This window comes from Triturus cristatus, chromosome 3_1, assembly GCF_964204655.1.
Source record: "Triturus cristatus chromosome 3_1, aTriCri1.1, whole genome shotgun sequence".
Taxonomy (NCBI): Eukaryota; Metazoa; Chordata; class Amphibia; order Caudata; family Salamandridae; genus Triturus; species Triturus cristatus.
In genome coordinates this window covers 811,127,761-811,153,081 of record NC_140583.1, presented here as the reverse complement: position 1 = coordinate 811,153,081, position 25,321 = coordinate 811,127,761, and the positions used below count along the sequence as shown (strand labels likewise).

General features: G+C 41.6%; 1 protein-coding gene and 1 long non-coding RNA gene across 2 annotated transcripts in view; one reads left to right on the top strand and one right to left on the bottom strand.

Moving 5' to 3' along the window:
• Nucleotides 1-14,196, top strand: part of LOC146861090 (uncharacterized) — a 107,359-nt gene extending 93,163 nt beyond the window's left edge. Inside the window, exon 3 of the long non-coding RNA XR_014978910.1 lies at nucleotides 13,589-14,196. This is a non-coding gene — a long non-coding RNA (uncharacterized LOC146861090). The remainder of the gene's footprint in view (nucleotides 1-13,588) is intronic.
• LOC146861089 (aryl hydrocarbon receptor-like) overlaps nucleotides 1-25,321 on the bottom strand; it is an 867,902-nt gene that overhangs the window by 282,497 nt on the left and 560,084 nt on the right. The window lies entirely within an intron of this gene.

Genomic DNA, 25,321 nt, shown 5'->3' with positions numbered 1-25,321 from the left:
ATATTAGGAAATTTCGACACAAAAACTGACCTTTGATAACCAACAACCCTACCATCAAAAATGATATCAATTCTTTCCCACAACTAAGCTTCAAAAGAGCACCTAATCTGAAACAAAAATTATGCTAATCAAGACACAAGAAATGACAAGGGAACATTTCTAGACAAACCAAAAGGTTCCTACACATGTAAAAACTGCTAAATTTGGAAACCAGTAATACAAAACAACGGAAACCAACATAATTGGCCACTGGCAGAATTAAGGAATGGATTAATTGTGATAGTACACATGTCATATACAAAATAACATATCCATGCAAAAAAAACAATGGGAAGTATCATCAGAGCGTTGAAACACGAGATACAAGAACACTACAGAAACATTCATAAATCAGACAGGAAACTACTATTGGTTTAACACTGCAATGTACATTATCCTCATCTACGTTCATTCACTTTCTGTGCAATAGAGAAACTTAAACCACATCCAAGAAGTAACTTGCAATCGGGAAATGAGAAAGTGAATATATACTCAAATTCGATACTGTAAAGTGGGGACTCAATAAAAATTCAGAATTACATCACTTGACTTTTATAAAAATCAAACAAACTTATGACTTAACGGCACCTGATCTCATATTCAAAAAGATAACTCTGAATCAAATGACAATATGAAAACACATTCAACAATTGAGTTCGCAATCTCCTATGAATGGAAGCTCCAAACGTTTACTTTTAGCCAGAATGATATGCTGGTTTCTTATCCCATAATGTTAACAATAAAATTAACATCGACAGGTGACCTCAGGACATAATTTATTATTTTAAGAAAAAGAATGAAGCATTGTATAATACAATGTAAAATTGATAATGGAATAAGTTGCTTTTGACAGCAAGGTGCTAATTACGATACGGCCCGTAAAGGTTTCAACCTTCGGTGGGAGCCTTTAGGGACGCATCGTATTGTAATGGGCTGGTCAGTTTACTTTCCGACCGCCTCATTATGTTGGAGGCGGTTGGAACGTAAACCGGCCGGTCATTCTGGCTGGCTTCCGACAGGCTCGCCATCCGCCAGTCGGAATCCGGACTGTAATCTCAAAGGGCGGGCCTCTCCGCTCTTGAGATTACAATGCATTGTTTCCGACATGGTTTCCATGCTGGGCTGTCTGACATGGAAACTATGTCGGAGAGCGTTTTTGGGGGCCCCCAGCAGGGCCCCCTTTGGTGCACGGCCTCCAGTTTGATGCTGAGGGGTACCTATGGTGCCCCCTGTTTCACCCTGCACCTTGTGGCAGGCACCTTAAGGTGCAGGGATGAATTGCACCTCCCGTTTAACTATGGGAACATGCATTACGTCCGGTTTATGGCTGTAATGCATAGTGAAATATATGAATGTGACCAAACAGTGTTCGGTCCAATCCTAATGAGGTGGTTGGGACTGATGACCGGGTGTCGGTTGGTCCCATGACCGAGTCGGTGTTGGGCGCAACTGATTCCGTCCGACATCACAATAAGCCCCTATGTATTTATAATGAGTTTGGCTACTTTAAACATTATACTTCTATAATAAATCAATACAGTAGGACAGTGAAGGTACCCACTAACGTATATATAAAGAGGATCCATATCTATACACTGTGTATTTGGCACTTATTGAACATATGGAAAATATAGATGTCTAACCATAGTAAAAGAGGATAAACTAACATGTATTAGCAATGCATATATAAGAGGGATGCATGGCTACCTAAAATAGGCCAAAGGATGTCTCAAAAACAACATACTTGTTTTGAGTCTATGGATCATTTAACGTCGGAATTTAGATTCTAAATGATATAAGTGTCCAATCGATGAAAATAAATACTAGAAAGATATTTTAATATTCTCTCTTCTCTCAAAAGCTACGTGATGATCTACGATTTGGCTAAAAATGACTAAATAACCAAGATTAGATGTTCCTTCCTCGCTAATATAATATGGCGGCCGCCATTACATGCCAGGAATTTATTCCTAAGCAAAAACAAGGAAGAGGGCCTCATAACCACTCTGCACTTAAAAAATGGTGCTGATTCCGGAAGCTGCAGAGCATATGAAAAACAGGACCGCAGAGACAGTAAAGTATTAGGGAATTTTAGTGTCTCAACAATTTAGTCATATCATTTTCAAAATACCTTTTGTTTTAGTGCTGAGTTACTACATTTCATATATTCTTAAGTGCAAATGTTCACCTTTCTCCAGTAAGGCCAGGATAAGCACAGAATATTCCCCTCGAAGCAGCTGTAGCTGCTGTCCCTCTAGAGGAATAAGCTTTTGGCCTACTGGACAGAACTGTATTTGCTTTCTGGTAGCATAACTGGATGCAAGAAACTATCCACCTAGATATAGATTATTTAGACATGGCTAAACCTGTATGGCCAGTGCCATAGTTTACAAACAATTGATTAGACTTACGCATCTTTTGTTTTGTCTAGATAAAATCTTAAGACCCCTCTAACATGTAAAGTGTGGAAAGTTTGTTCTGCTGGAGTGGAAGGGTGCTGAAAGAAAGTAGTAATGGACTATATGATGTGAAAATCCGAAACAACTTTGGGTAGGAATTTCAGATGAATCCTCATAACCACCTTAATGCTATGAAATTCTCTATATGGTTTGTGAGAACGAACATAAAGCTTATTTCTGACTAACCCTACATGCTGACATGATAGCAACTAGGAAAGCACCCTTCTAAGAATAGAGTTATAATAAGGATTTATAAATGGGTTCAAAAGGAGATGCCATGAGTTATGGAGTACTATGTTCAATTACCGACGAAGGGTCGAACGGCATATTTGAGGAAAAACCTTCTTTATATCCTCTAGGAGGTCTGTAATACCTGGAATTTTGAAAACAGAGGTTTATGAAGGACATTTTCTATATGCAGTTATTGATGCCAAATAAAGCAAGTGTGGAATGTATAGCTTCTTGGCACACATATCAAAGGTCTTGTCAGAACACCAGATACAGACTCTCTTCCATATAAAAGAATAAGCTGAATGTGTTGATGGACGTTTAGCCTCTTTGAGAATGTTCATGCATTCCTGTGATAGATTTAAATGTTCATATTGTACAAACTCAGGATACATGCTGCCAAACTCAAAGAGGAGAGATTGGGATGAACCATCTGACCTCCAAATTTCATGAGAAGGTTCGGTCTACAGCAGCTTAATGTGTGGACGTTATGACATGTGAAGAAGGTATGTGACCCACCTTTATCGGGGCCACTCCAGGAGGTTGATATGATACGTTTTTTCCTTCGTGGGCCATGTTCCCTGAATTTCAAGTTGATCCATGTACGTTCCCCAACCTAACTGAGGGGCATCAGTCACTATCGTTTGAGAGGCAACATCCTGATGGAAAGGCATCCCTTGAAGGAGATTCTTTGGCTTGCACCACTATTTGAGGAATTTCCTCGCTTTGAGGTAAAGTGTAATCATGACCTCCCAGTTGCCTGACTATTGACTCCCCTGGTCTTCCAGCCACTCTTTTAGTTGTCTCATGTGGAGATGGACATTTGGCGTCAGAAATATGCAAGAAGTCATTGACCTAAGACATGACAGTTTACTCACTGTTGGGTGAGAGACTTTCATGGGAGATTGACATTTCAGACACATGAATAAAAAACTCTCCTCTGAAGTATATGATTGGTTTTATGGTGTCAATAGTTGCTCCTAAATAGAGAAGAGACTCAACTGGCGAGTAGGTCAATGTCAGGTGATTGGCATGAAAACCCAGCTGATAGAGATAGTTTTTCGATAAAGATGTTGTGCTTGTTGTTCCCTTGATAAGCCAGTCAGCTAGGTATGGATTTACGAATATTCTGAGTTTTCTGAGAAGTGCGGCGACCTCTGCCATACACTTCAAAAAGTCTGGACGATGGTTTGCAGCCAAAAGGAAGTGCTTTGTGCTGGTAGTGATTGTGTCCTACTACAAATCTCAGGAACTTTCAGTGTTTTATGGCTATTGAAATGTGTAAGTACGCATCCTGAAGAGCTACAGAACAGAGGTTTGATGATAAATCTGATGTAATGCTAGCATTTGGAATTTTTCTCTCTGTATCTATTTGTTTCCGACTTTCAGATCTAGTATGGGTCCAAATTAGTTTTTGGGACCATTCTTTTTCACCAAGAAATAATGGGAATAAATCCCCATTCCCTGTTGTTTGGGAGGTACCAGCTCAACTGCATGCTTCTCCAGAAGGATGTTCACTTCTGATCTCAGCATTTGCAGATGTTCACTGGATGATTTTGGTGGCATATTTGGTAGAGGACTGGAGAATCTGAGACAAGAACCATTCTGTAGAATATTCAGAACCCAGGCATCGTTTGTGATGGATTTCAACTCATAGATGTTGTAAAATACATCTCCCTACCGGAGTGGGTAACAAAAGAAGGGAAAGCTGATGCTCATTGTTTGGAACCTGTAAGAGGCTTTCCTACCTGGGAAGATTAGTGGCCATCTCTTCCCTTTGGTTGATGCCTTTGGTACTGCTGGAAAGCTCTTTGCTGCTGTTGTTGTGGTGTCCTTGCAATCACTGAGGGGTTTATAAGGGTGCTTTTGTTGCTCCTTAGGTTTCTCCAGACCAACCGCCTTCAAGGTCTCCATTTTGGTCTTCATCTGAGCCATTGCATCACATGTATGACTCCCAAACAGAGTTTTAGCAAAGAAAGGAAGGCTAACTATTCTCTGCTGAAATTTCTGAGTGAGCGCCGTGAGATGAATCCAAGAATGTGGTCTGCGAGCCAATCCGCAACAGAATCCATGGGCTGCCAGCAAAGTTAAATCGGCAGCAGGGCCCATCATTTGGATAGAGACCATCATGCCTTCATTCATGATTTTGATTAAGTCCTCTCTGAGGTCTCTTGAAAGGTCTTCTACAAACTGCTGCTGGAAGTCCCATAAGGATCTCTCATACCTGCCTAGCAGGGCAGATGCACTCGCTGCTTTCATGGTTGTAGCAGCTGTGCCACACACCTTGCGTCCCACTAAATCTAGTTTTCTGCTTTGTTTGCCTGGTGGAACCATAGATAAAGGCATAGTAAAATTAATTTTCTTTCAGCCAAGATAACAACTGAATCTGGAGGAAGATCTGACTGCAGAAAAAGCAAGTCCTGCTCCGGAGGCTTATATTTATTCTGATGCCTAGATGGAGCTGCTTTGGCTGCAACTGGCATAAGGAAAAGTTCCATGGCTGGTTCCAATAAACCTGGAACTAGAGGTAGATGGGGTCTTGATGCTGCATGTTGGCGAAGAGTCTTAAATGTCACCGATGTAGCTGTTGATGGAGCAGGCAATGAAATGTTCAGTTTTGAGCTCCTTGTACAAGCACTTCCAGCAACGTGTCGATGTAATCAACTAGAGAGACCCTTGGCCGGGGATAATCAGTCAGTGTTGGTGAATTTCTTTCAGTGCTAGAGGAAGAGGTGGAATAGAATTACCTCTGCCTGGACCGTGACCTAGTTCTGAATCCGGACTTAGGACATATCTATGTCTGCACCTAGTAGCTTCTCGATGATGAGCGCCAAGAACGATGACAACTATGTCTGGAAGTCCTTCTTGTTCGCGAGCTATGCTGAGATACAGACTGAGAAGACCTTGATCTACGAAGGGAAGCTAGAAGCCTCGCCAGTTAAGGCGCTCTCAAAGGTGCCACTGTCTGAGAAAGAGGTGGAGGGGAAGTATGTGGTGTATACACTGAAGGAGCTGGCAAAGGTGGTGGAGTAGGCTTTGGATAATCCGGAATAAGGACAGTCGACGATGACAAGTATGACCTGGAATATTCTGAGCCAGAAGTTGATGGCTACCTTCTTGGTCTTGATCTCCTGACCCTTTCTGCAGGTCTTGTATGCCTCAATGTCGACGGGTTTCTCAACATCGATTTCCCTCCATGGCCCTGATTCTGAGTTGCTCTTTAAATTCCGACCCATGTGTACACTCCTGTTTACAAATGGGTCTGAATTACGAGTTTGGTTTAATTTAACACATCTGATAATTATGAGATGTGTTAATTTGATTCAACAATCGTTAAATTTTGGCAGGTCAAACTTGATGAAATTAAACAGGAAAAAGCATATGGTATTTACTGTATCATACACATTTTGGTGCATTAAACACCAAAATCCACGTATTATTTCTCAGAAACTCAAAAAAGGTGCTATTTATCACACCCGATAAATAACAAACATAGTATAATTATTTTCCAAGTGTGATAAATAGCACCTACACCTGTAATGAGGCCCTACGTCTCGACTTTGACAGACTTTTCGATGTCGAGCGTCCCATGTGTCAACATGGGAAATGCTTCAAGGTCGATCTCCAGTGTCCCGACAGTCTCCCTCTCAACGTTGACCGAGCTCCTGACGCCGAGCAAGTTGGTACCGTACCTCATCTCGACGTCCTCGACATTGACCTGGAATTACGTTGCTTTTGAGGATGTCCTTCTCCTGGAGTCCATAACGAAGGTGGAAGAGCCCTGGTAGATGCCTGGCCCTCTCCTCGCTCACATGACATACCACCTTCAGAATGCACCTCCTGCTGTCTGCGTCGCTTTTCAGCTCCATGGAGGCGAATCTTCTCTCTGTCCCTCAGGGTACGCCTGGAAAAAGTCTTGCAGCACCGACATCAAATCAGGGGTGTGACTATCAGGAAGGCGAATAATACACACTCCCTGAGGATCTATTTTGGCCTTCTTTCTGCCACAGGCAGGGCATTTGCCAAATAATTTTATTTGACTATAAAAATAAGTTTCCTGGCAGAAAATGACAGAAAAAAGCTGTGAATGTTGAAAACTGTTTAACGAAGTTGTTAGCAAAATGTTCTGAGTGTAATATTTACTGGAAAAAGTCAAAAAAGGCCAAGCTGAGTGCTCGAAGATCCTGTCACCAGGAGCCAGAAAAAAGAACTGAAGTAACTGCCACCTACAGGGAATGATAGAATATTGGTAGGCTGTGAGCCCTGAAAAGGCACAAAGTCACTTTTCATATCTGCAGAGCTTCAGTCTATAGGTCTACATTGTCCTCTTCTTTCTTCATTTTTCTTTAAAAAAGGATTGTGAATGAAATTAGTAAGTACAAATTACACAGCTCTTGCACATTTTCCTGGTGTTATTATTATATATTAACCCACTTGTTTAATGCAAATGAAAGCAATTGGTCAATATAGCCTCATTTATAGGCTGCAACACATTTCAATAAATTAAGTGTTTATCCTGGCCTTACAGAAGAAAGGCGAACATCTACACTTAAAAATATATATTGTAAAGGAGTGCTCCGGGATCCCCGAAGGTGGGAGGGACTATTCAGTGCTTATGATTAACAATGGAGATCCGCCGAGAGAGAAAAAAGGTAACGTATAACTGTTGTGTAAGTACTTGAAATAATCTACCTTTTAAACATTTTGGGTGAATAGTTTAAACTATACTAGAATATGTTCTTCCAAAGGAAATATGAGATAATAACATGTGTTTTTCTAAAGCACACTGTCTCCAAAGGGTATCTTGGCATTGAATGACAGATGTTTATTGTTACCCAAATCAATGGTACTCATTTTATCGATCTCAGAAGGATGAAAGGGTGAATGCACATGCCGGGATTTGAACCTGTGACCATGAGGTCAAACACAGGCCCTTACAGTGGAAGCTTTAGTCCACGAAGCCACCAGTTCCGGCTAATAGATAATAAAGGGTCTATACAATAATAAAAAAATGCTGAAATAATTGAACTCCTTAAAGGCACCCAATATCCATCAAAACCTCGAGCATGCCAGTGCACAATAAATTGGGGTAGAGTAGACAATCATATGGAGTCTTTAATTTGAGCACACATGGCGCCTTTGAAGGGTTAGATATCACACTGACAATATATTCTCACTTTCACTTATGATTAGTTCTATCCAAACTGTGTACAGCACTGGATTGCAGTGTTTTTATACTTGCAATAAATATGCTTTGCGTCATAACTGCTCTTTCTAATACTACAGCCTTGAAAAAGCCCCAGGCTTGAAAGTCACATAGGGGGCGAAACACGAATAGGCTGGTTTTTAAATAAATTGAACACTGTAAACTTACTACAGAAATAACTGCATTGGAACTACCTTAAGACTGCCAAAGAATTTCTGCTAAAATACTTGGGAAATAAATTTAGTAGCCATAGTTTTGGACACACAAAATGACGAATGTCAGTAATAAATGTTGGAAACAAATTGATGCAACTAATGCCTGATCTTGGGAAACAATCAAAAGATACAACGATTTTGTAGAAAGGTATAGTATGTCAATTCTACAAGCTGAATGATTCTCTATAATGTGTTGCATTTCGCAACTGTGCAACCTTGAATTAGTTTGAACTTGCATTTCATTATCATTTTTTGATACACTTGAGGTTTTTCAAATACACTTTGTAGCACAATTAGGAGTATTAAAATAGTACTATACACATAATACAAAATGCTATTCACAAAAGTACTTGTGGAGAAGTCCCCCTCTCCTTCCTATTCTATGTGGAGGACTCCAGCCAGGTTGGGGAGGTCTCCACACACGTGGGTATACATTTTAGAAGTAAATGTGGGAGGAACCTGTGGGGGTGGCTGGAAAAATTGGAATACTTACTAATAAATAGGAAGGCAATAAAGAGGGGTAAGAAGGGGTTTAGGAAGAGGCATATAAATTCAAACACCCCAAAAGAGGAATATAAATTCAAAACCCCCAAAAGAGGAAGCCTATTGCTATCCACAAATACAACTTCTAAAGTTACTACAGGCCCAACGCAGTTACAAATATACTGTAGCCCATCCTTGGAGTAAGTCTAGCAACACTTTTGTCTTGCATATGTATTGCAACACACTCCCATAGACAATAATGGAGGCAGGAACATAAAACAACACCCCATAAGAAATAATGTTAAATAAAATATATATTTCTGCTGATTCTGTCAGCACAAATATATAATATTTTACATGCGCTGCCCCCATTTGGGGGCAGTGCATGTCTGGCGGAAAACTCTGTATTAGTCTGTAGAAAAGTGAATTCCCTGACATGCATAAACCCACAATGAGAAGTAGGGCATGTAACCCTGCTCGTTGGATTAATTTATTTTTATTTTCTGTACCGAATGTGACACATCACACAATGTTTTCGCCTGACCGGCCTTTGTCAAGTAGTGTATACAAATTAGCTTGGCTCATAAATACACTTTTTGAATGAGGGAAAGATATAGACATAGAAGGCAGCTATAGAAGTCTTCTCAAACAAGATCCACCATTCTTAGAATGCTTAGTCTCCATGATATTGCTGCACCTGGCATGTCATTTGGAGAGGACAAGCTTGAAACCCATCCTTATGCGACCACAATACATTGATATCTACCAAACCGAGCTCCTCATATGTTCTATTGATTGCAGTAATATATATATTATGCCACAATGTCTTGTGCCAATAGCTATATAACCCTATTCCATTATCTCATTCATTAACAGGATTTAAAACATCTTAGTAAACAATCCATATATCTGTAATCAATGGTGTAGTCATTCATCAAAATCATATATCCAAAATTATGGTACATAAGTATGAGTGCTCAAGTGATGCCACTCTGTGGGCTTAAAAATACCATGGAGAGCAATCTGTGTCAAATTGTGAGTAGTAGATCCGCCCATGCAGGGTTGGATTCACAAAAGACTCATCTCCCGATTTTACTAACACTCCCACCCTAGTGGGCATAAATTCATATGACTGGTAACAATTTGGTTTCAGACTATATACATTGTCTAAGATAGTTGGATTACCTGTACAAAAATCAAAACAGGTTGAAACCGTATTAAAAGGATATTTTCAGGTTAAAGTTAATGAGGTTTATATATCTAGGCAATTGAACAATGACATGAGCATACTTCAACTCAAACAATGTATCACTGGCCCAACCCACATAGCAGGTCACACATTAGACCTCCTTTTCTCCAACATTGAAGCCAATAAATTCCTACATATTTTCTTGTTAACCTGGACAGATACTTTTTTTAAATCACTTTTTATGTCTTGCTTCCAGGTGATAAAAATTTAAATTGAGCAGACCTCTCATTAATCCCTAAGAGATCCTGGAGGCGCATCACTGATGAAACATTCTCCAATCACTTTATCCCCCCGCGAATGATGTTGATAAACCCCTTATTAATCAGATTGAAACCCTCAATGTTTTGATTCTAAGCTTATTAGACAACTGCGCTCCTCTGAAAATCAATACATCAGCTAGAAGCTTGCACTCAGAAAAATAACACTCTGCTGAATTAAGATTAACAAACAGAAATGCAAAAACCTCGAACAGAAGTGGAGGTTTTGAAGAATTAAAACAGATCTTTTAAAATATGAAGAAGAACTGAAAAAATACCATAAAGATTTGAGGAGAGCTAAGAAGGAGTATTTTATCCAAAGAATTGAACAGCAGGTTTTCTAATGAATTATTTAAAATTGTGAAAGAGCTCACCAAGCCAAACTGTCTCAATCGATTTTCCCCACAGAGGCCCTCTGTGAGGAAATCGTAAACTATTTCACTGACAAAATTGAAAAGATCTATTCCTCCTTTGTGACCGAATGATCTCTGGATGAATTTCCATGGGCCCCCACCAGGTGCCAACATCCATCTGGGAGCTTTCGGACAAATCATAGAAGAACAGGTAACAAAGTTGATGATGGACTTCAAATCTGGTTCCTCTTTTGATCCCTGTCCTAAATTTTTCTACTATTGATTAGCTACTTTACTATGTCCTATTTTCACACAAATCTTTAACCAATCCCTTGCAGAGGCAACTTATCCAGAGATTTGAAAAGAAGCAGTATTACTACCCCAAGCCAAAAAACAGGAATCAATGTTTCCATTCCTTCCAACTACTGACCTATATAGGTTTTTCCATATATGTCAACAAGTATGGCAAATTAGTGAATAGTCAATTAACAAATTTATTAGAAAAACAGCAAGCTACTGAACATTTCACAGACTGGTTTTCGAGCTAGAAATAGCACTGAGTGCACACTGTTTGCCAGTTGATCCTTCTTGACCTGTCTGCAGCCTTCAATAAAGTTTCCCATAGCCTGCTGATCAAAAAACGTCATGAAATTAGCCTACATTTGAAAACCCTTCAGTGGTTTGATTGTTTACAAACAAAGAGAAAGCATACAGTCAAGTTGGGCACTTTCAGATCCTGTTCTTACACTTCCAAATGCCTCAAGCTACTCTTTGAGTCCCACTCTTTTTAATGTCTGTGTTTCGCCATTAGAAAAAATAGTAAGGAACACGAAATGGGGCTTTGAGGTCTGTTCTTGGGCAGATGACACCCGGTTGATTATACAACTTGGGAAGAAACAAGACAAAACCCGAGGCAAATTACTTGACTGCCTCACCAAAGTAGCAGGATTGAAGACAAATCATTGTCTAAAACTAAACTCTGACAAAACAGAGATCCTGCTATTTGGTGGGACCCATCTGATTTGGGACGCCTCTTGCTGGCTAGACTCACTGGAGGATATGCCCACTCCTAAATAATCGGCTAAAAATCTCAGGGTCACTATTGACGTCTCTCTTTCTATGCAGGAACATATCAGTGCTACTTGCGGTAAATGCTTTGGCATCCTCAAACTCTTGAGAAGCCTGTTTAAGTCTATACCAACAGCCTTGCAAAGAACCATAATCCAAGCTCTGATAACAAGTAGAGTGGACTAAAACAAATGTAAATAAATAAATAATCATAATATTTGTGCATTGTTTACCCTTATTAAGTTCAGTAGGATATCCACTGTTAGGGACCCATCATCTTTTGATAATTTCAAGATGGCCCCTATAGTGATTGTTGTACTTTTTGTCCGTTGCCGTTTTTGTTTCATTAGTTGGTTGCACTGTAATGAGTTGTTTCATCTGATCAATGCATCGTTGTTTGTTTGCTGTACTTGGATTAAATACCCCGTGATTTTGCCCTGAATGAGCACTTTATTGGGGGATGACGTTATTTTATAACATTAACATTATTTCTTAAGGGGTGCTGCTTTCATTGTTGTCTATGGGAGTGTGTTGCAATTAAAATAAGTGACCATGTGTGATGGTGGACTGTTTTAGGTCTTTTTTTGTGTGGTAAATTTAGAACTTCAGAATTTGTGTTTGTGAATAGCAATGGGCTTACCCTCTTTTTCTTTCTCTCTATGTATGTACATTACCCAGTGGTGGTCACCACTAGGTAGTTAAAGTTAGGTCTGCTTTTCCATAGAAAGAGTGTTTTTCGGTTTGCTCATAACTTTGGCTTCATTTAACGAAACTTCACCAACCTTTTTTTAAAAAAAAGGTAATCCACATCAGCTCCTCTGTGGAAGATTTTGGGGTTATCCGTAACGTGAGGGCCGAGGAATAAGCGGTGTCCCAAAACGTAAAATCCCCATGCATTTTCCATAGATTTCTTTAGACAAGAATATAGCAAAAACGTAATTAAACCAACTTTGCTGGAAGCTAGATCTTGGTTTTGCAGATTGTGCTTTTTGTGATTTGTTGTAAATTTGTTTGGTAGTTTTTGAGAAATTAAGAGTAAAAAGTAATTGTATATTTTGTCCGTTGGGCTTGCGAGAGTCCTGTGAGCCTTCCACGAGATTGTAAAATTTAAAATGGAACCCTGTACTTGGTTGAGAGGCCCGTTTTTCACTGTGAGCCTTCACGTTTTCGTGGGAGGCTCCTGTGAGTACAGCGAGAGCGAGCGCTCTGATTGCCTGGCTGCTGGAACATTAGAAATTAAATGGCCGCCATTTATGTTTACTGTGAAAAACTGGAGGTGTGGTAGAAATAAAATCTGCGATCAGGCTTAGGGCGAGTTGTGATTAACTCGCCTGACCCTTGTCATTATCCCCGGCACTATGCACTTTACCTTGTTCCAACTAGCCATTTAACTAACAACTGGATTAAGCGCAAGGTCTTATTTCACCATTTCGAGCGTTGTTTAGTATATATTTTATGTGTGTTTGTGGAGATTTTGTATCTATATATTTTTTAATTGCATACTTCTTTACACTGTGTATACTATGCTTAAACCGGGTACGTTCCTGTCTGGATTGTATGTATTATATCCTACCTTGTGCTTTCATGGTTTTGTCACATGAAACCGAATAAAGTTTATTTGATTTGATTTGATTTGAAGAATGTAATAAAACAAGCTCTACTGTTGTCATGAACCTCTTTGTAGATATACTTTAGCCCTATGAAATGTTTGAGTGGTGATAGTGCTATTTCTAGAGTGAAACACTGTGGTGAGTGCTATCGAAGGTTTCTCAAGAGTAAGGTGTTACTTTATAAACATGTATGAAATGAGGTTTGATGGCATGTTATGATTTATTTGGGTTAAGAAACTGCACTAAGTGAGGGTGCGGAATTTTTCAGAATAAAGGAATATTAAGTCTGCGGGTTGCTTAGAAGGAAATATGTGATAGCGGGTGAAAAATGTAGAAAGGTTTGGAAAATATACTGATGTATCACTGTTATTAATTATTGAACAGTATGTAACTTATCTTTGTGGTTATTTTGTCTTTTTAGGAGGACAATGGATACTGACGAAATAGTTAACTGCCCACATAAGCAGCACAGAAGAGCCTTGTTAAGTGAAGCAGGATTATTGTGCTGATCAGCAATAACTACCTCTTCAGGCACAGTATATTCAGGTTGGAAGGATAATAGAGTCACCTGAAAAGTTGAGTAGTTCTGCAGCACAAGCTAACTCTGGACAAGCTAGGGTTTGTGACCTGTATACAGAGATATGCCACTTTGCTGAGACTTTATTGCCACCTAGCCTGCCATGACATTGCACAAATCTAAAGATCTTTTTTGTAGGCTAAGGTGGGTAAAAGACTGTATAGGAAGTCTATGTAGGCTACCAAGCTCCTAATCCAGTTGGCAAAAAAAGAAAAAGGTGTGGTGGTGGGGGGATTCGGAGCTATTTATGAGCATCAGAATTTTTGTAATGTATTTTGAAGTTGGTTGTTTTCTTTGTGTCGTTTGTCAGAGCAGTTGTAGTTTTCTATTGTTCTTAAATTGTTTTGTTGTAACAAAAAAGTTTAAAGTTACTTTGGATTAGTTTCTTCAATACTTATTATAAATTTCAAGTTTTTCATACTATTACAATATTCATTAAAATTGCCAGTTCCATGTTCATTTACTGTGAATATGTTACTACATGTATGTGTATGTCAGTGGTACTATGCACATCTTTTATCCTACAGAGACTTGGCAATGGAGAAGCCAATAATATTGCTATGCAGATTGGTGACTTGTTTATATTTTTTGTTTATGGTCAATGTTTATGGTTACTTGTGATGCAACAGTGAGGTGTCGCATGCTGTAGTATTGAGAAGAGTGATACAAGAGAGAGGTCTCGGCAGAGAGGAAAGTGCATGTTTATACTCTAATACACACTGCTATCAGCTGCTGTGCACACCCTATTATGTATGGGTGTTGAAATTGGGAGACATTTGAAACTGAGGTAAGTATGTCCCCACAATGAAATATGTACACAAGTTGTCCAAGACACAGTTCTGAACAGAGAGGATACTCTGTTTTATACACTACTATGGAAAATCATCAGTATGAAGAGAGGTACATGCAGAGAGAACAGTTTCCACCCACAGCCTACTTTGCACATATGTTACTCTGGGGAGATGTCTCGCCTGAGAGGGCAGTATGTTTTCATATCATAGTCTCTATAGTCGTGATGCAAGACAGACCTTTGATCATAAAGGTAATTTCAACTCTATACTTTACTTGTCAATCTGTCATACTGGGGAAAGCTGTGACCAGAAAGGTAAGCCACTTTTCACAAGTATTGTGCAAGAGAAGTCACAGGAGAGAGGCTAGCCTTTCCCCACACTATACTATGCAGGCTAACCATGCAATAGACTTGTGTCAGGAAATAGGGTAGTTTCTCCCCACAGCCTACTATACATACCTGTCAGCATGAGGAGAAGTATGAGTAGGGATACGTTTTTCTCAAACCCTACTACAGACACCGTTTAACCCGGTAAGATGTGTTAGAAGAGAAATGACTTCCTTCCCAGACAGCACTGCATATCATTGTTGTTCTAACGAGAGGTGTGAGCACAGAGGCGACTGGTTCATTACACTGTACTGTACATCCAAGCTGTCCTGGAGATAGGTGTTAGTGCAGAAGACAATGTTTCCCTACATACTAAAGTATATATTTGTTATGCTGGGGAGAGCTGTTAGCGGACAGGCAAATCCATTCCAATACCCTAATATATATGGTTATTTTCCTGGGGAGAGGTGTCAGTGGGGAGGCTAGTACTAATTATAGGTAGTATGGAATAGTGAGATCTTACATGTTAGGTGAATACCATCCCCACCCTACTATGCATACTACTGAGCTTGAGGAATGGTTTGAATGGAGAGGCAGTGTCTTTACATCCTACTCTACACACTAGTAATCTTCATGCAAGCTCCCAGTGGAGAGGCGATCTCTCCCTATAGTCAAGTAGTGGGGATTGTAAGAGATAAGCATTGTAATAAAGGAAAATTAAAAATGTTCCTATAAAGTAATTTGATGATCCTGCAAGAGTCTCGTGGGATCATCTATAAACAGAGGGGTGCATGTAAACTATTTGGTGCATATGAATTATACATATTACAATGGAATATATTCAATGAAAATACAAATTCCACTATGAAAGTATGCTCTCGTGAGATGCTCGCGAGCATATAGGAGCAAACACTGCCTCCTCGCAGTAGACACGGAGGACTGTGCGCCTGGATCTTGCGTGCATCTTGTGAGAGTCAACCATCAGGGCTAAAAAAATCCACTTGCACACTCGCATTGTCGAGCAAGATTTGATCAGGACGAGCTATTTTTGGGACAACTCGCCCTTTCTATCAAGCTGAAAATCTTCTAACTTCAGTCACAGTACGAAAAGCAAATGTGAATGAGCAATAGAGATGCCTTTCAAAATCTTGTTATCTGGTCACATTTGCTCCACTTTCAGAGACAAAGGTCAAAAGTCAGTTTATCTTCCTACATTTATTTTTCTTTCTGTGACTGAAGTTAGAGGATTTTGTAAAGTGAACTGTGTGACAATCGAACTATGAAAAGCATGTGAAATGAAAGGCCACAAGATGTCAGGTTTTTTTTCTAACACAACACTGAAAAAGCTAATAAGCGAACTGTTCAAACATTTCTAATATATTTCACTAGTTATGAAGACACATTTTTGTAATTCTGTGGTAAATAATGTTTTTGTAGGATCAAAACAAATTAGAATACTTTACTTGGTGATGTGCAAATTTGAAATATTTTTGCAGAAACTCAATTTCCAAATTGTTTATGCGCTATTGTTAGTAAAACATGTGTTAGTGGGAACGTTTTGTGGCCATTTCAATGGAAAATATGTTATCTGTAAATAACAGTGCACTACCACATCATGCTTTACTAATATATTTATGAAAAGTGAGTTTTTAAATATGAACTGGGAATTATTACTGCTCCTGCCCAGATGACAATGCTCTTAGTGAATGAAGAGACAAGTCAGGGTTCATGTGTCCCCTATATATGAGCTCAATTCTTGTTATACATGGAGCAAACATGCAGAGCCCTATTATGATGTTGGTTGTAAAGGCTTTCCTACAGACATAAGTTTCATTTTCAACCGGCGTATTACAATGATGGCGGTTGGAAGTGAAACAGGCTGGTCATTCTGTCTGGCTTCCGCTGGGCTCAAGGAGACCATCGGCCAGTCGGAACCGGCATTTAATCCCTTCAAGACATTGTTTCTGCCGTCGGGATTACAAAGCACCTTTGGGGGCCCCCAGCAGCGCCCTCTTCTCCCTGCGTCCTCCGGTTGGGCCACCATGAGGTGCCTGCCACGTAGTAAGGATTGACAGAAACTCTATTTCTCTATGGGAGCTTGTGCTGTGGCTGAAATACGGCCGCAGCACAAGCTCCCATTGAGAAATGTGATTTTGCGACCGCACCATGTGATGTAGCATTGTAATAGTGGTGTCGGGACAACCAACCGGAGGTCGGTAGGTCCTGAGACCGCAACGGTGTCCGACATCATAATGAGGCCCTTACTCTAATAAATAAAAAGAGCTTTTTTGTACAGCAGAAACTTGCATATGTGATATTAAAGAAAAAGGCGGCTGAATAAGACATTATATTTGCCTAGGATCATACAATCTGAGACCAGTTCATGGGTCAAGTACATTACAGTTAGGTCGAGTATATTATTCAAGTTCCTAGACCTGCAGTTCTAGTAACATTTTTATGTTTTTTAGAGCCCTGCCCATGCTATGTATGAGAGCATCATGGCTTTTGTGAGATAAAAAAGGGTAACATAGTACAAACAACATACATAATAAAAGTATAGGGCAGCTCCGAAAAGAGCTTTTTTTAAGTGATATGTATGAACAATTGTATTTTGATTTTTACCATTTTTAACTTTTTTTGTATTTTTTTTAAAAAGGGTGCAACAAACACAAAAAACAGGAACAAAAATAATTTCCTTCAAAACAAAGTAGAGAAAAAAACCTGTTAAAAATACTGCTTAGGTGGGCATTAATGATCTTGGACAGCCCTGCTTGTCTCAGAAGAAAACATTATCTGTTTGCATAAGCAGCAAGAAAGGGCTTTGTTCAAATAAGCAGGACTGTTTTCTGCTTGAGTATTGAGTACATGGGCAGGCATAGTGTCACTAGGTTGAAAAGATGTGGCACCCATGAGGAGTTATTTTGTTGAGGGTGCATAACCCTCAAATGTCGCCATATCCCAGTGGTACTCATGCTGAATTGGTTGTTCCTGATGCCCCTGATTGACTCCTTTTTGCATATTTTACAAATGACATATTTAACAGATACTTTTTTTCCACCAGGCCTCATTTAAAAACCACACCAAGGACTCCCAGGGTGGCTGAGGTGGTTGGGTTTTAGGAACAGCACTAGGTTGTTCATCTGACTCTGAGAACGACATTCTGATGACAAAAATTAGCAATGTCAGAGAGCTAGCCAATAAGGTCTAACCACCGCAGAACCCACTAGGTAAAGCAATAAACAAAGAAGGAATCTTTCTTTGCTAAATAAGGACATCCATATGAACCAAACACAATCCTTCCTTGGGATGTATTTCCTCTCCTTTGCATCTCGCGGGTATCTCCAAAGAGGCTGGCGAGATCGTAAAAACAGAGAGATTTCTTTATATCTGAAATGCAACAATACATCAATGGTTTTTTCTACTTTAAACAATACTTCTCATGTTTTACTGTCTTTACAATTTCAAAAATACACTGTTATGAACTTAATTCCAAATGTACGATCTCACGAGTGGATCGCAAGAGCCGGACAGGAAGTACAGCCGCCTTGTAGACCACGCAGAGAATTGTGTATTCTGCTTTTTTGTGCATCTCACCTTTAAAATGGAGGTACATAGTGAAAACAAATAACTTACAGTGCAGGAAAAACTGATAGGTTACTTTTTGAAATATAAATATGAAGTTTGTGTAAAAACAGATACAAAGACTATGAAAAGTATAATATATTACCTACTGGCGGTCGCCAGTAGGTAGATATAGTTAGGACCTATTTTCCATAGGAAATCCGCAACATTCTATTTGGAATAACGTTGGCGCCGATTGACGAATCTTCGCGAAATTTTCCAAACTTTTGGCCAGCTCCGGTCCGCTCCTATCCTGAAAATTTCACGGTGATTCGTCAAGCGGGGGCTGAGAAAAAAGGGGGGGGTCCCAAAATGCGTTTTCCCCATGCATTTTCCCATAGGACCTGTTGACGCAGCTACAGCCTGAACTGCTGAATTAAATTACACCAAATTTGGCAAAGAGGTAGTCCTCAGTTCAGACTTGTGCCTTTTGCTTAAATGGTGTAAATCCGTTCAGTAGTTCCTGAGAAAATTACAGTTAAATGTACATATATATCTATGGCCTCGGAGGATCCGCGCACCCTCCCCGCACCCAGCGCGCACCCTGCCGTGCACGAGCTGAATGCTAATTGGCTGCCAACACTCTGAATCAGGAAGTGTTGGCAGCCATCTTGTGCCTCGGTAGAACAGAGGCACAAGAAAACCGAAAAAAAGGCACAAACGTGACAAGGGGGCAGGGTAGAAACACCCTGACCCTCTAGGCCTGCTGAGGGGGTCCCACAAGGACCCCCAAGGCCCCAATCGCGGGATGCGCGTAGGGTCAGTGCATCCCGCTGATGGAAAAAAAAACGAAGCGCGGGCTCCCGTGCTTCGTTTACAATTAGCCCCCGGGGGGGCCAAGTCCCGGGGGCACTTTTTTATAGTAATGGGAGGCCCAGAGGGGCCCCCCAGCCCCGGGGACCGCCACCCCCGGGGCTTTAAGTTAATGTATGCGGGGGGCTCATGGCCCCCCCGCAGCCCCGGGGAACGCCAGGGGCTTGTTTGTTTTTTTTAAAAACCTGTGTGGGGGGGCTCGAGCCCCCCACACACGCCCCGGGGACCGCCACCTCCCCGGGGCACTAATTATTTAAAATAGGGGGTCCGTTACGGACCCCCAAGCCCCGGGGACCACCACCCCCGGGGCTTTAAATTAAGTGGGAGGGGGGCCGCGCGGCCCCTCTCCTGGAGCCAAAGATGGCCCTGGGGACCGCCACCCTGCAGTGTCCCGGGGAGCCCACCCCCGGGACACTGCTGTTTGCAATGGCAGGGCGGGAGCCTCGTGGCTCCCACCCTGCCATTGCAAACTGCTTTGCTTCATTGAAGCGAGGGCAGGGAAACCTGCTCTCGCTTCAAGGAAGCAAAGACGATTGCTTTTCCACATGGGGAGCAGCATGTTAGCTGCTCCACATGTGGAAAAGCAACGCCGGCTCCCGCAGGAAGCGGGGAACCGGCTGGGACCATGGGGGGATTGGGACGCCCCCACAGTCCCCAACGAGATGGCCAGGCCCGAGGGATGGGATCCCCGGGGCCAGTAGTGGCCCGGGAGAGGGGCCACGTGGCCCCCCTCCTAAATTTTTTTTTTTTAAACGGCCCCGGGGGATGGGGTCCCCGGGGCAGATTAAGGCCTTGGGAGGGGGGCCACGCGGCCCCCCTCCACAGTTTAAAAAAATAAAAATAGGGGGCAGGCCCTGGGGGATGGGGTCCCCAGGGCCAAAAAATAAGAAAAAGAAGGGGGCTACACAGCCCCCCTTCTTAAAAAGAAAAAAAAAACGGGATCGGGGAGTAGGCCACGCCCCCTCCATTACTCTGCAAACGTAATGCAGAGAGGTGTAATGAGGCCACGCCCCTTTTTACACCTCTCTGCAACGCAGCTCCGTGGCGCTGGCTGGAGGTATCTGGTGGGCTAGTTGGCCGCCTGGAGACCTCAGGATTCAAGGGGACTTAATCTCCCAACTTAAAACGCGCCACGGGGCGCGTTTGCACAGTGGTGAACGTAAGGGGCTGGGCCTGAGGTGATACTGTGCAAACACACCCTGTGGCGCATTTTAAGTTGGGGAATTCATTCCTCTTCATTCCAGAGGTCCCCTAGGGGACAACTAGCGCACCCGGTACCTCCACTAAGCGCCACAGAGCTGCGTTGGCTGTCAAATGTCTGTCTACATTCGAAACCAAGAACTGTTGGCAGCCATTTTGTGCCTCGGTAGAAGCCAGGCTGATTAAGTAAGGGAAATAAGTGTGTGAAAGATGTAAAGGGGGCAGGGTAGAAATACTCTGACCCTCTAGTGTTGCTTAGGGGGTCCCAGAAGGACCCCCTGGGTCCCCCTTTTCTTTTTTTTTTTAAAACGGCGAAATGTTCGCAGGGTGCGCGGATCCGGGCAAAAAAAACAAACCCTGAAGCCCAGGCTTCCGCGCTTCGTTAATAATTAGCCCCCGGGTGGGCCAAATCCTGGGGGCAAAATCTTTATAAACTAATGGGGAGGGGAGCTGCGTGGCCCCCCTCCTGGAGCCCTCGAGGGCCCTGGGGACCGCCACCCCCCAGGGCCGGCTCCTACAGTGTCCTGGGGTGCCCACCCCCAGGACACTGTTGTTTGCTATGAGAGGGCGGGAGTCTCCCACCCTCCCATAGCAAACTTTGTTAGGATTTTGAAAGAGAGAGCAGGAAAACCTTCTCTCTCTTTCAAAATCCAAACGATATTGCTTTTCCACACGGCAAGCTGCATGTCAGCAGCTCCCCATGTGGAAAAGCAATGCCGGCTCCCGAAGGACGCGGGGAGTCGGCTGGGACCGTTGGGGCTCCCCCCACGGTCTCCAACGTTTTTTTATAAGCCCCGGGGGATGGGGTCCCCGGGGATAATAAAAATTATTGATATGGGCTATTTTTTTTTTTACGGTAAAATTAGGAGTGGCGCATCCTAACGCGTTGGGTGCACGATTTCTCTCGCGTAGGGTGTGCGGTTCCTAACACGTTGGGTGTGCGACTCCAAGGAAAAAAACCGGAAATTTTGGGAAGATTTTAAATGTTAAATATTTCGCGGGATTCGCGCACCCATCGCGTCATGGCGTATCGCGGAAGCGCGCAAGCATCGCATAACGTGCATCGTACGTGTCACGTATAGGCTTGGAGTCGCGTACCGGTCGCATTGCAATCGCGCACCAAACACGTACCCAACGCGGTGTATCAAAGGTTATATTAGGGTGTGAGAAGACGCACTAATTTATCACATGGATGACGTCATCAGTGATGTCATCAGTGATGTCACTGACCATGTCATGAGTGATGTAATATGTGATGGTATCAGCAGTGCATTGCGGGGGCGCGAGTTATAGTTAGCTGAACTAACTATAACGGGGGAATTTCTAGGGTTATGTATGAGGGAAATGTCCAGCTAACTATAACTCCCCTGAAACCTATGTTTTTTTTTAGTGAATTTCTAAGGTTTTTTTAAATGCCAATTCTTAACTATAACGTGCATGAAAAATATGTTTTTTTCAGTGAATATATATATATACATACACATATACATATAACTCGCCATATGCAGAGGATCGCTCAAGCCGGCGGAGCTCGCCGGATATAATTCCCAAAATCAAAGTTCAGTAAAGCGATCACTCGGAGTATGTGCTTTCACCAGATGATGGTTTTAATCAAGTACCGCGTTTCACTTGCACAGCAGGTGTGAACAAGCTTGCTGTGCAAGTGAAACGTGTTCGGGTTGCTGGATTAAAACCATCATCTGATGAAAGCACATACTCTGAGGGATCGCTTTATTGAACTTTGATTTTGGGATATATATATATATCTCAAAAGTTATATTGAATGTAAATAAACTAATATTTGGTTTGTTTTTAAATAATTCAATAAAACATTTAATTAAAAAATGAAATTAGTTAAAATTCAACAAATAAGTATTAATATATAAAATCATATTTTAAATCATAAATAGATAGTTAATAAACAAATCTGTAACACTTTATTATAATTATTTTAGGTTAATTTATATGTTATTTTACATTACAATATATATATATTTTTAATACATTTTGAACTTTATTATTTTTTCTATACATTACAATAGGGAGATCTCCGCCCTGGTAGTGGAGACCCCCCCCATGAGCGGAATGTTACTAGTAATAATGTTACACTCGTAAATCACGTTCTAGCAGGATCCACCCCCAGCTTTCAGAGGCTAGAGAAATGTAAGTCTGCACATAGTAGTAAATTTACACTCAGAAATAGCAAATTTCAAAACAGTGTGAAGTCACGACTAGATTTAATAGTAAGCCTACATGTCAGTAAATCTACACATGTAAAGTTACCTCTGCGAATAGGGCCCACAGTAATCCCTTTTCAGTATTAAAAAAAATCAATATTAGTGTAGGCTAAATAATTTAAGGACTCAGTAATACTGTTCTTATCCAGTTTTACTTTCTTATGTTCCTCTTATGGTAGAGTCATTTCGTTGGCATAAGTTACAGGTATGTCACGACAACCAACATATTTCCCCCTTAGTGAAACTTTATTTGCACTTTCAGTTTTTCGGTTTGGCTCATCACGCTTTTTAATACATTCATGGTACATGCGTTTCAAAGACATCTGCTCTTTTCCCTTTTTCTTCTTCTTATATCTTGACAATATGAGACATTTGGCTGTTTTTTTTTTAATACGTTAACACAATGAAATTCAATGTAATTGTTTCCATTTGCATATTATGGTACATATATCTAGACATTTTGTATTATTATTATGTCAGCCTTGAAAACGTCTTGTGATTAAGAAAAACATGTGTCGGCTAACGTTTGCTGAAATATACCAATAATAAATCAACAATGGAAACAACAAATTTCTGGACTTCTAAGAATTATTTCTGTTCATGAGAAAAGGAAATATCAACCTGGGATCTTTGCATTTGAATGGGAGTGCTGTGGACGACTATATCCACACCGTTATCAGACTTAGGACTTATTTGTCTTTTGGTTTACTTAAAAGAGAGTGCTGTATACAAGGTTCTAATATATGTAATGTTTGTAGCACATTAATCTTCTAATGTGCAATTAGTATCTTCTGGTAGTAAGGTGCCGAGCCTGTGTAACTGCATATATGAATTTGGGCAGAGGGCCCTGCCCATGATCTAAGGAATGCAAACATACACCAACTAAAATCTTACTTTAGAAGAATTAAATAAACTAGTGGGGTATCAAGACTTTGGGTCTCCTTTTCTTATTTTCCAACTATAGTTGAGGTAGTAGATTAACTTCTGTGTTCAGAAAGTGAGGACAGGAAGGTTTTGTGTGGAAGCAATGTGCTCCGAAAAAGGATAAGTCCAGAAGAAGATACAGGGCATAGGGAGGATCCAGAAACTGCAATCACTTACAGGCTACCGGCCAGGAGCCAAAGATGACTGAAACTAAGCATCAGGAAAGGTTGGGATGTGGGATTCGTTAAAGATTGGTTGTCCACTGCTGTTGCTCCATGAGAAATACATAACCTTCCGTTATGCACATTTAACATTTTTTGATTTACATTTTGTGGTGATAGAGTCTCTCAAATATTAGAGGATCAACTTATGTTTATCTAATGTTTTTGTGGATGAATCCTAAGCAGGTATCAGGTGTCCTCAGCATATCAACCAGAAGAGTCCTCCGACAGGGTCCTATTTATGGGCATCCCCATCAAGTTTTCCAGTAGGATGTCAGATTAAACTTGCATGGATTATAGAATGGCAATAAAATGTTGCATCCAGTTGTCCTGCTGTTTTTCCTAAGTCATCTGGGTGTTGTGTGAGCAGGTGTTGGTACATGCAGGATTGTTGTCATTTTTTCGATTTTTGCCATTATTGCATCCCGAGCAGAAGAGCACTGTGTGATTGTAAACTGCTGATAGTCTGGACAGCAGATCTTTTATTTGTGCACCTCTTAGGACCCCATAACTGTGTGGCTCCTTCCACTTCCCTAACAAAACTCGTTGCACAACCCTGGAAATCATTTTATATTTAGAGTATGAGCTTTAAAGAACCCAATGCTAGCCCTCCAACTGCATTTAAATACTTTTAGATTCAGGATGAATTGCTGTTCATTCTTCAAAGTGCAACATTAGGTCATATATTAGACCATTTGTTGGGACACTAAAGTCCTTTGCATGGTGTACCTCATAGAACTGGAGGTGCCCGAGCGACCGCGCACCCCGGGAGCGACAGAAAAGAAAGTCCACATCCCCAAGGATGTCGTTCGAGAGTATGTCCGAGAGGACGACATACAACAGTGGTTCAAGGCCTACGAGATCGCCATGACCTCCCACCGGATCGATCGAAGTGACTGGGGAGCCGGTCTATGGGGGAGGTTCGTCAATGAAGGCCGCGATGCCCTGTTACAGCTCCCAGACCATCTGATGTCATCCTATGACCACATGAAGGCTGCCCTCCTCACCCGATATGGGCTCACACCCGAAATGTACCGCCAGAGGTTCCGAGACTGCACCCGGATCCCGGGTACAACTTGGGTGGAATATGTCAACTATTTCAGCCGAGCCTTCGAGGGTTGGATCAAGGGAAGCCACGTAACGACCTACGAGCAACTTTTTAATCTCATGGTGTGGGAGCACCTCTCTAACAACTGCTTCGTCGAGCTCAGGCAGCACCTCCTCGACAGTAAATTGACTGACCCACGGCAACTCGCCGCCGAAGCTGACCGGTGGGAAAGCACCCGAGTGGGCCGGAGAGGGCCGCACAAACAGAACCGGAACAACCAAGGTCAGCACCGTCCCCGAGGAGGAGGAGGAGGCCAGGGATGAGGAAGAGACACCGTCCCGGCCGCTCCCGCTGCCAGCACCCCGCCCCCGGCCAGCCGGGGCAACCCCCCGATGC